Source organism: Trichogramma pretiosum, unplaced genomic scaffold (assembly GCF_000599845.2).
Source record: "Trichogramma pretiosum strain Unisexual culture from Peru unplaced genomic scaffold, Tpre_2.0 scaffold44, whole genome shotgun sequence".
Taxonomy (NCBI): domain Eukaryota; kingdom Metazoa; phylum Arthropoda; class Insecta; order Hymenoptera; family Trichogrammatidae; genus Trichogramma; species Trichogramma pretiosum.
The window spans coordinates 860376-872510 of NW_019641632.1; the positions used below are offsets into that span (position 1 = coordinate 860376).

Sequence of the window (12135 nt, forward strand, 5' to 3'; positions counted from 1 at the left end):
TCGTGCATGTGTTAGTGTAGTCTGTCTGCGTATACGTGAGCATTAGGCAGAGTATATATGGGCGCGTAACGAGCGCACACTGCAGTCTATACAACGCGGACAGTACTATCTGTCGTATAGAGTTTTTTTGTTGTTGCTATTTTCAGACGCTGAAATTGCAGCAGCAGCAGCAGCAGCAGCTACATCAACATCAACGCGAGCGGCAAGAACAGCGCACCACAAAGTCAAAGTATCACACACGAGTCGCGTTTTAAGAAGCGGTCCGAGTCATTCGTCAGGATAATTTACATTTACGACGAATACTTAGCGTGATATTAGCGCGAATGATTTACTAGAACCCCATGATGTTTTAAACACTTCTCCGGTTAAGCGAACGAGTACACACTTATGTTCTCTCTCTCTTTCTCTTCTCTCTAGGCATGCCCGGTGCACATGGATTTTATGATATTTTGAGCAATATAGCGGCACTCTGTGCACTCTCAACGAGCGACAGCCGCGCGCGGCCTCACATATTATTATACAGGATCGAGCTGTACAAGTCGAAAAGAAATCGATTAATTATCGTTCAATTTATTATCGCGAGAATGAATATCAATGTTATATATTGCGTACGTATAATACGCGAGTAAAGTGCCGAGTCAAGCTCTGCGCGCGATGCCCACAGTGCAATGCTGCCGCTGCTGCAACCATTCGTCCGCTGCACACAACTTTTACGACTTTTCCGAACAATAGTTTATTTTATTTTAGCATCGAGGCCTATAAGCGCGTATATATAACGCAAGTTAACAATAAATTTAATTTAAATTACACCTCGCGCGCCAGAGTGAAAACGCCATTAAGATCGCTAAGCTGCTGCTGCTGCTGCTGCTGCGCCGCTCGTTTATATACGGGAAAAATCGCTCGGCATTTGTTCTTATAATCTTTCCTTTTCTTTTTTTTTTTGCTTTTGCGCAATCGGTATCGACGCTTGAAATACTTTTACACGTATATCGTGATAAGTTTAATGTTTACGGCCGATGTCATCGACACGGCTGTGTGCTGTATGTGGCTGCTATAACAGCAACTGCGGCAGCAGCACACGCTGGGCTGCGCTTCCCATCATCCCCGCGGAGAGTCGATCGCGAGCACCGAGCAACAAAGGGGCCTTAAGGCCACCTGCCGTGCGAGGCTACCGGGTATATTACTCTCGCTCGCACCGTACACACTCTCTGCGGTGTGTGTACCAATTTTTGACGAGTTGTGTTACACCGAGTGTGTGTGTGTGTATGTGTGAGTGTGTATACTTGTACACACGTAATATCCATGAGTGCGAGGTGTGTATGTGTATGTACGTGCAAAGATCGCCTCTTGATGAGTGATGATGCTGGAAATTGTGATGAATGGCCTCGCGCCGCTACGCGCGCGCTCCACGCGGGGATATTATTGTTGAGAGTTATAAAGATAAAGGGGGGCCTTATAGGCTACCGACTACCGGTGCCCGAGACTGCTTCTGCGCGGCGCGGCCGCCTCGCCATTATCGTCTATTGTAGGTAGCTCTCAACGAGCCAACGTTGCATGTATGTATAGTTGCTCCGCGTTCGATGCCAGGTTGTTCCACTCGAGAGATTTTCATCTCGAATTATTTTTCAAATATTTATTTTATTGTAACGCAAATTCTTTATTTTGTCATGAAAAAATTGTATCAAATTGGGTTGTCAAATTAAGCTTGCAAGTCCGCATCGGCTCGTATTAAAATGACTCGTTGCCGATTTTACGCAGCAATTTCCAAAAACAACGATTGGATTTCGTCGTATAACTCGCCTATACGCAAGGACGGAAATTAGAAGCTAGTCCCAATTTTCGGATGCCCGAAAAAATAGTGGCTATAAGACAAAGCGAAAAACGGTGCAATTAAAGCCGGCAAAACCTGTAATCAGCCGTGCCATCGGAGTCTCCGTGAAGCGCGCGCGGGAGCCTTTTAAATGTTTGTATCTAGAGAGAGAGATAGAGAAAACAATTCGTGTAAATATATAGAGTCCGAGAATATAATACGGTGGCGCCGGCTTGTATTTATTCTCGACAGTCCATAACTCTAGAATATCTCAGTCTCTCTCTCTCTCTCGTGATTATCGGTAATTATCATTGTTACCGGTCGTCAAAGGGGCTTTTTGGGCGCGGTGCAGCAACCCGTCCTACATAGAGCCAACTCCGTTTATGCGTGTATACGCGCAGCTCTCCTGCGTCTCGCTCGGCTCTCTGTAATCGTCGCGTCCGTGCGCGTATAAAGCGAGGAACGAGGATATTCTCATTCTGTCTCTCGGCATCGGGAAATCGGAGAAAGAGATTCGCTCTCCGACTAAATCACATTCGGAGTCGAGCAGCGAGAGGCCGCAACTTTCTATCACTTCGCTCGTTCGCGCGCTCGTTCATTAAAGTCCCCGAGAGACAAACCCGCTCTCTGATTTCCGAGAAGTTTGATCGAATCAAAACTTTTGATACCGAAACGGATTTTTTTTCCCCCTCTGTTTCGTTGTGTATTCGGTATACATGTGGCAAGGGACCGTAACCAGTTACATAAAAAATCTTCAAGTTGCCCTCCTTTAGAATTTTCAAATACGCAGCTCCAGGGCGTGTATCGATAGTTTTGAATATTATAGTTGGGCATTTAATTTTTGACAACTCCCCGCGCGCGCTCACCGTTCCGTGAATTATCCCGATTCCTCAAGTCCAAAATAAAAACTAACTACTTTCCAAGGTTATCCGAGGAAGAAAAAAAGGATAAAAAATTTTCAGAAACACTTAAGCCATCGTTCGCGAAATCTCGTGTGCGTTCGTGTATACATGTGCATGTTTACTACGTACGTGTGTCCGTGTGTGCATCGCTTTACGCGCGCGCGCGCGCTCGAAGCGTGAAACCTCAAATTATACGCGCAGTCACGTATCATCATATTCCTCGAAATATTTGATAAAACGTATAGACGGTGCGTTCTGCACGGTATATGTATATATAGGATGCACATTTGAATAAGGTGCTTTAACCAATTTTCTTCTCGTTCGCGCACACGCGATTCTGCCCAGGATCTGCCAAAGTACCTTTTAATTAACGACGACGAGGAATCCCCTGCACACAAACACACACACACACACACAGACACACACATTCGGGACGGATCATTACGAGGAGAGGCATTTCGGCTCGATCGGGTGCACGGGCGTTATATGAGCAATTCCGGAATTTAGTTTCGAATTTTTCGACTAAAAACGGAACAATTTTTTTTCGTTGGACGCATACTTTGAACATTGGGTATTGTTCTTGAAGGTCCAAGGAAGCTAAAAAAATGCGTGAACAATCGAAATTTTAATAGGTAATTTTTTTATAAGCATTTGTGTTCCGAGAAAAAATAATTAGTGCAGGCAAAACGCGCGCTCCATTATCCACCGATCGAAACTTTTCTAATTCGCCGGTAAAACTACTAGTGACCTTGAAAAAATAATCGACACATGTATTTTGACAGATTTTTACATGCCCTTTCCGATGGTGACCTTAGATTTTTCGAAAAACGCATTTTATGTCCAAAAAACGTCTTTAAAGTTGAGCATATTTTCCAGCCAATCGTCCCAAAATGTTCTCGGCTCAAAATAAATCAATCCTAATAAAAAAAATACGAAAAGTTGACATTTTACGAAAAGCGAATATTGGTAATTACGCTTGAAGGCTTTGGGAAGCTGAAAAAATGCGTGATCAATCGAAATTTTATCAAGTAATTTTTTTATAAGTATTCATGATCCGAGGAAAGATAAATGATGCAGGTACTACGTGCGCTCTATTTTCCACCAATCGAAAATTTTCTAACTCGCTTGTATAACTACCAGTGACATTGAAAAAATAATCGACACATGTATATCGACATATTTTTGCATGCTCTTTCCTATGGTGACCTTAGTTTTTGTCAGGAAACACATTTTCTTACCAAAAAACGGCTCAACAGTCAAGTGTATTTATACAGAAAAAAACACTTTTTTGAGCTATAAGCTCGAAATATGCATCAGCAGGGCTGGCAAAAACCACAAAAAACCAAGAATTTTCTTTTGTCTCTCACTATAACTCGAGAGAAGTTTTTTTTTGCACACTTCGCAAAGTATCAATTCTGAGAGGAGATTTCCCGTTCTTTCGAATTAGACTATTTTATAAAATCTTGAAATTTAGGCTTTTGAGTAAATTGGTTTCAAACGTTTCCATCAAATTTTCCGAGGAAAATGAAATTTTTCAGGAAATCTGACCTCACCATCGAACAGCTGAGAAAATTTTACATCGAAATGATGATTTGAGACCTATTCGTTATACTAATGACGTTCATCAAGTAATTTGGCTACAGACTGATCCCAAAGAGTTACATTTTCGTTGCGCCTCATGTATAGATTGTTTAAATAAAATCACTTGTAAATATAGTTTAATTTCATCACATTATATGTAAATAAAAAGTTAATTAGTACACATAATGAAAAGAAATGTCGTTTATATTTTTTATTTATTAATTACATAACATAATTAATTTTTACATACATTTCAATGTCAACGATGGTGATAGTACCCGTTTTTTCGGTGGGCTTTTTGTGCCAAAAAGTTAAAAAAAAAGCGGAAAAAGTGAGAGATAAATTTCAAATACTTTCAGAGAAAGCTCACAAAAATCGAATATTTACTATTTACTATTTTAACTCGAAGAAGTGTTTTTTTGTATATACATACGTTTGACTTTAAAGACGTTTTTTGGCCATTAAATGCGTTTTTCGAAAAATCTAAGGTCACCATCGGAAAGGGCATGTAAAAATCTGTCAAAATACATGTGTCGATTATTTTTTCAAAGTCACTAGTAGTTTTACCAGCGAATTAGAAAAGTTTCGATCGGTGGATAATGGAGCGCGCGTTTTGCCTGCACTAATTATTTTTTCTCGGAACACAAATGCTTATAAAAAAATTACCTATTAAAATTTCGATTGTTCACGCATTTTTTTAGCTTCCTTGGACCTTCAAGAACAATACCCAATGTTCAAAGTATGCGTCCAACGAAAAAAAATTGTTCCGTTTTTAGTCGAAAAATTCGAAACTAAATTCCGGAATTGCTCATATACACAGAGGCCAGAAGTTTTCTTAAACAAACGACGATGAAATAACGCCGGATCGATTCGATTTTTATGGTATTTTTTTTTATTTTGCACTCGAATGAAGTCATGATACGGGTATTGTACTACATTATATAAGCGCGATCGTGTGTGTATGGATGCGTTAAAAAGGCCATCATCGAGTTGGCGAAATGGGCCCTTTTTTTCAAAGATGATGACATTCGAGGCGGCCATAAAGTTAATTCGTCGTCTCTGCGCTGCTTACACCCGCCCGCGCGTTTCTGCGAATTGACGAAGTCGTCGACAAAGGAGTATAGTCCCTCCGTAAAAAATCTCTCTCTCTCTCGTCTGCCTTTTTGTTTTCGAGTTGTATCCGCGCGCAAGCGGGACTACTCCCTTTTGTGCTGCTGATGCTGCTGCTCACGAATGGCTAATTCGATACAATTTGTCGAAACCAGTTTTGATTCCGGTGTATATATAACATTTTATATATACACGGGACTACCGTAGCCCCCGAACGTAATTATTATTATTATTATTTACAATTTATTAACCGACCTTGGGTTGAGATCCCGTCTGGCCGTAAAAGCAATTACAAAGACTAATTACAAAAATAAATAAAAACAAAAAGCATAAAACATAGATGAAAGAGGTAAGGCAGTTAACAAAGTATTTACATTATTTACAAATATATACAAGAAACTATGTACAAAAGGCGGAAGTTTTGAGATCATCTCCTCAAAGATGATTTCAAATAGATGGGAGTCTACCGCTGAGACATCGAGGCTCATAAGTAAGACCCTCGACCTCACACCGGCGATGCCAATCCTGAACATCAAGCAAGTACAGGTGATTATGAAGTTGAGCCTTGAGGAGGGCGGGCGGTGGTGGGCAGCGAGGGTCCTCGATGAAAGGCAAACTGTTGATAAGCCGCGACACAGAGGCCACAAAGCCTTTCCTCAACGTCGCAGTATTCGTGCTTGAGACCACCAAGCGGACGGCTCGGCTCCTAGTCACGATCTCATCCGGCCGCCTCTCTCGCACGGTGAAAAGCCCAGCGAGGCCACGAGGCTCCCAGGTTGAGATGACTTTCAACGCGAGCAAGATCGCAATATACTCGCACCGCCGTCGCGACGACAGCCAGCCCAAAGCGAGCCGGTAAGGTGTGACGTGAGCGTTGTAGGGGATGTTGCCGAAGACAAATCTAACCGCAGAGTTGTGAAGGCGATGGAGCTTCGCAGAGTTGAGGGCGTCCAGGTCGAGGATAAGAGGCGCTGCATAATCCAGGTAAGGGAATACCAAAGCCATGACCAGCCGCTGCCTCAGCGCGTGCGGAAGAGCGTGACGATTGTGTCGCAGAGCATGAAGCACGCGATGTACCGAAGAGCTAACACGGTTGATCTGGAGAGTCCACGAGAGTGACGGTGTGATAACGCAGCCAAGGATCTTGAGACTCGTTGAATTCACAATCGGCACGTCGTCGACGAACAGCTGCGGAGGTCCCCCCTCAAGAGCGCTCGAGATCCTGAAACGGCCACCACAGAGCATAGCACCGGTCTTATTGGAGTTCAGGCGTATCAGGTTCGACCTTGCCCACCCGCAGATAGCAGCGATCTCGGAGTTCGCAGCAGTAACCAGTCCGGCGATCGGGCGTGAGGGGCCAGTGATCAATATCTGGGTGTCATCAGCGTAAATCATATGTTGAGCCTTATCTAGAACAGCGGGCAGATCATTTATAAAGATGATGAAGAGAAGGGGACCGAGCACACTGCCCTGGGGAACGCCCGAGGACACCGAGACCAGGGGTGTGTGCGAACCATCCGGCAAGCGAACCGCCTGCGCGCGGCCCGAAAGGTAACTCGCGAACCATCGCAGTGAGCCCTCATCACAGCCAATCATTCGCAGCTTTCTCAGGAGAAGGGCATGCGGAATCGCATCAAAAGCTTTTGAAAAGTCAAATGATATGAGCTCAGCGATCTCACCCACATCGACCGACCGTCTGATAGCCTCAGTTACATGCAATAACGCCGCTTGCGTGGAGTGGCCGGGGCGAAAGCCGAACTGGTCTCGATCAAGAAGATTGTACCTCGTGAGGTACTGGAACAAGCGATGGTGAACTACACGCTCTATCACCTTTGAGATCTCCGGGAGCTGAGCGATGGGACGCGTGTCAGACGGCGAGGATAAAGATGAGGTCTTCGCAAGTGGCACAATTGAAGCCACCTTCCAAGAAGAGGGAAAATGGCCAAGCTCGAACGATCTATTTACAATTGCAGTGACCGAAGACAGAATGGCAGGGCAGACACGCTTGATCACACACGCGCTCAAACCGTCGACACCGTACCCGCGAGACTTTAGACGAGCTAGAGCTTGCAAGACTCCAAGCTCTGAAACATGCCCAATGCTAAAAGGCTGAAAACCATGTGACGGGGGGGTGGATAGGGCAAGCTCAATATCCTCAGCTGAAAGTGGGAACGTAAGTTACTCGAGCTTATATATACTCTGTAGTGCACACGCGGTGGACGGAACCGAAGATAGATTTTAGCGAAAAATCAGTTCGAGAGCTTCCGCCGCGTATACATTAATTCTTACCTTTATGTGAGCTGGTTGTGTATGTATACGGTTCGACGCACCCGCGATCTAGAGGAAGAAAAATTTCGCCGATCTGCAGCGTGCCTTTATGTGCGCTCGTACACTTATATATAGTAGTACACGTATGTACTCCGAAACATGTGCGCGGAGCAGAGCCAGATCGTAGGCGGACGCGCCCGCAGCCACACCAAGTTGAAGGTGAATAGCGGGCGTGGCGCCGCTTCGTTCTTGTTGTTGCCGTTATTGTTGTTGTTGTTTCGCATCCTGTACTATATAACGCGTGCAGCCGATCGCCTTTTCTTTCTCTCTTCGTGTGTGTGTGTGTTATACGCACTCGACTTTACGACGTTTATACGTTCATGTTGCGCGTATACGTGTATGCCCCATATTAAATATAAGAATCAAGGCTTCCGTATTATAACCAAGGATGTATGGGTATACCGTTTTTGTGTGTCGCGACTTTCGACTTGAGTTTTGTATGCACCGAATCGTGCGCGCGTCGAAATGTTAATTTCGCGGGTAGTACCCGATAAAAGATCGAGGCACGATCTCGCCTGCGAAAATTCGATACGCCCAGGTGTATCATACGCCGCCGAGTGAGACGATCGTCGCAGGTGTGATAATGAACGCACGCCTCGTGATCGTGACGCGTAACCTTGCACCACATTTAATGCTGATGGATGCGAGCGTAGCCGATTCAGAGCGGTGACGGCGGCGACAGCCTCGATGATCGGCTCGCACTGCACAACGACGTAATTCGGATGGAAATCGATGGAAGCGGTCGGAACCTGTTTTTCCACGCGGTGTGCATCGCGTACGTTTGACACGTAAACGCTTTAACATGTAAAATCGAAGCATTATTCTTGATACTCTTTGTAAATTTGGGGTTGGGAAAAGCCGTTTTGGGAAAAGAGAATCGATAGGTTACTCCAGTGAAATTTTATACGGTTAATAAATTTCCGTTTTGAAGGAGGAAGCGTGTTTCAAAAAGCCAATCCGATATGAAGAATAAAAAGAAAAGAAAACGTCGAATTTCTCGCGATTAAATCATCGGACACGTGATTAAATTTTACCGCTAGCTAAAAATAATCTCTCTCTTACTGTCAAAACAAATTCAATATCCGCAAACGAACCACTGCAGTGTGCGCGTCGATGGGTTATTTTTTTAAGTACTTTGATCCTTTTCACTTACTTTATAAAGGATAGCGCCCCGATATTCGAGCGAGAGAGCTTCGGCGCAACTTATGAGTTTTTTTTTTCATAAAAAAATTGAGAATTTAACGCCGTTTAAAGTACTCGGCAACGAGGGCTGTCGCTTCAGCCGGCTCGTGTTTATTGCCTTTTTTTTTGGGAATACGCTCGCGCTTATGCGAGTCCCTCTCATAACTGTAGTTGTAATTTAGTCATAATGGACCTTTTAGATAAGCAAAGTTGCTATTAATGCTTGTTTCTCATTTAAAGTATCATAAGTATTGCATAAAGTTCGAATAAAAGCCGTGTTTCGTTCCACGTAAACATGACTTGAACGCCTTTTTTCTCGGAAGATGAGCTCTTTGCTCTCGTGATGGTCGATTTCGGGCCCGATTCATTGGTTTCATTATTTGTGGGCAGGCCACTAATGACCTAAGCCGTACTCTTCAGAAAATCTTCAACTACGGGAAATAACAGTGTAGGCGGAGTCAACTTAGAGTTTCAAAAACTAAAGCTCTACCATTTTATACTCATTATTTCTTGAAAAAATGTTTATATTAATACCAATCGAACATTTTTTTGCCACTTGCGAATTTTCGATACTCCATCTATTGATGAAATAAAAAAGCTCTTAGTCTAAAGTTTTGAGAGCAAAATTCCTAAACTGCACTTGTGGCATAAAATTTCAAATGTATTACGGGCCAAAAATGTTGTGTACAGTATCTAATAAAAATCCTAGATTAAGAAAATAAAATGTATAAATATTTTATGAAAATAGGTTTATACAATTTTCATACGTTTTATGGACAATGTAAATTTTTTATATTTTATGAATTATTTATATTTTATTTGATGAATTTTGTAAAATTTATATCCTTTCAAAAATTTAATTCGCATTTTTAAAGTTTTAACATTTTTATTAAAAACCGTCTTCTGAACTTTTTTTACGCGAAGGTAAATCGTTCGTTGGAATTCAACGACGATTTTATTATTTATCTACGAGCAACAAATCTGCTATACAGTAGTAACTCACAGTTCAAACACTAGCAACAAAAGAAGAAATAATTCATCCACGGTACGACGGATGAGCATGTGTGTGGTCTCTATGAATACACACATACAGTGCATAAATGATACGTGGCATATAGCTTTGAAGGCTACTTATTACCTCATCATAATTATGAAGAAAAATTGATAAACTCATATCTCTAGGATTCGTAAAATGCAATGTCTGAGTGACGTTTCTCGAGTTTATTTCTAAATTAAAAGAAAGAGTAAACGCTTGATTATGATGTATACGCTATGCAGCGTGTGAAAATTGTATCCTTTATTGGATGTACTCATGACGTGCACCTGCAGAGTCTCCATAAACTTATGACAAAGTAAGAATTAAGCGTTCACTATTTGATAGGTAATAATTTCATGATATTGCAGCGATTGATTAAAATAAAAAGATTCTGATCTCAGAACAAATCGTTGAAACAGAATAATTGACTAATTTTACAAAGCTTTAAAAAAATGGGCCCTATAGCGATATTTCTTTCGGTGTTTAGGACAACCAAACAATACAACTATCAAATATACATAGTATGCTGTAGAAAATACGCCCGAGGAATGCGAACAGCGGCAGCAGCAGCAACGACCGTAGCTGTTTGCTCATTAGACCGGATAATTGCAGGTTACTCTTCGGATATCTCAGCTCATACACGTACACACAGCACCCAACTTGTCTCGCTCTCCCTCCCTCTCTCTTTTCTTTCTCTCTAACTATTTTTGCCGTGTTTCTTACACTCTCGGTTCCGTCGTTTATTCCTCCGCCACCTTCTACTGCGTACGCGCCCCGTTTCGAAAAAAAACTACCGCGCCTCTACGGTATGGTTATTAGCTTTTTAACTTATATACACTGACTTTAAAAACGTAATTCCTATTGATTTACGCTCGGAATTTTTTAAAGTCCGAGTTTTGTTGTGCCGAATGAAATCGACTTCTAAGGATTCTAATATGCCTCGGAGGCTTGAATATCGGACGTGTAATTGTTCTTTTATACGTCAAATTCTTCTTAGAGTTTTTATTTTCTTCGCTCAAATTACAATGCTAGGTCAATCAGTCGCGTTGTATCCAGCTTCAATTTGACAAATCGCGATTACAATGTTTCGTACGAACGCTTGCAAAAAAATCTGGAGCCATGTACTTTAAAAATCAAATCGACTTGCCGTATCTTCAATAACGTTCAATACCACACCTATCTTTATTACGCTAAGCAGAATCGCGAGCAAAAAACTGGCGACAAAAAAGCAAGGCCTAGACATACTGTTCTATTTGCGTCAAATAAAAAACGTCGCCTAAACGTCGTCGTTGTCGTCGCAGTCGTCGTTGCGTATACGTAAGTTTTCGACGTCGAGAGGTTGATGAAAAAAAAAATCTATAAACTCGTCTATGCTGCGCGCTCTCATGAGCGCGAACGCACGGAATTATCCTCGTGACAAAACTTCCTCGTTTCTTTATAAAATACATAATGAGCGATGCGCGATGCTTCCTGCAACAACAAGTTGTATATACCCCAACTAACACACTTATACACGTACGGACGTTTAATTTAAATCGTCGGTTCGCGAACTGCTTGAAGCTCATTGTCATTCATCGCTGCATACATGTATACACTTGGGCACGATTACGTAGCCATTGTATGAAATGCATTACGACGATGTATTTTCGAATATTTTTGAGAATGTAGCTCGCTAGCTTGAGGGTCCAGGGGAACGTGGACATTGAAAAAAAAAAGTTTAAAGATTTTTTACCCTCCTTTTTGAATCTACATACCAAGTGTATGGAAAAAGACTCGTGCAAACAGCAATAGTAAATAGATGCTTCACATAATAGTATATTTTGTAACAAGTGCGCGAAGCAGTTGACTCATCCAGGAGTTGTTTTCACCCGAGCGTAGCGAGGGTGCAAAGACTCCTGGATGAGTCAACTTCCTCGCGGATTAGTTGCAAACGATATTTTTTAACTCTGCTTGCGAGAAACTAGGGTTTTCTGACGCTTTAAGGTTAGAAAGCCCGTGTTTCGCGCACGCAGAGTTAAAAAAAATTTTAATTGTTAAGTTCTGAAAAAGCAATGAAAAACTCGAGAAAAATCCATAGTAAAATTATAGATTAATTTTTTGACTTTGAAGTTCTTTCGAGTCTTTGAATTTATCGTTATGCAAAAAGGAAAAATTAGACCCTCGTGACAGCACCTATAGTTAAATTT

At 42.2% G+C, this 12135-nt stretch overlaps 1 protein-coding gene across 2 annotated transcripts in view; it reads left to right on the forward strand.

Annotated features, from left to right (window-relative positions):
- Positions 1–12135, forward strand: part of LOC106660164 (dendritic arbor reduction protein 1-like) — a 299915-nt gene that overhangs the window by 63192 nt on the left and 224588 nt on the right. The window lies entirely within an intron of this gene.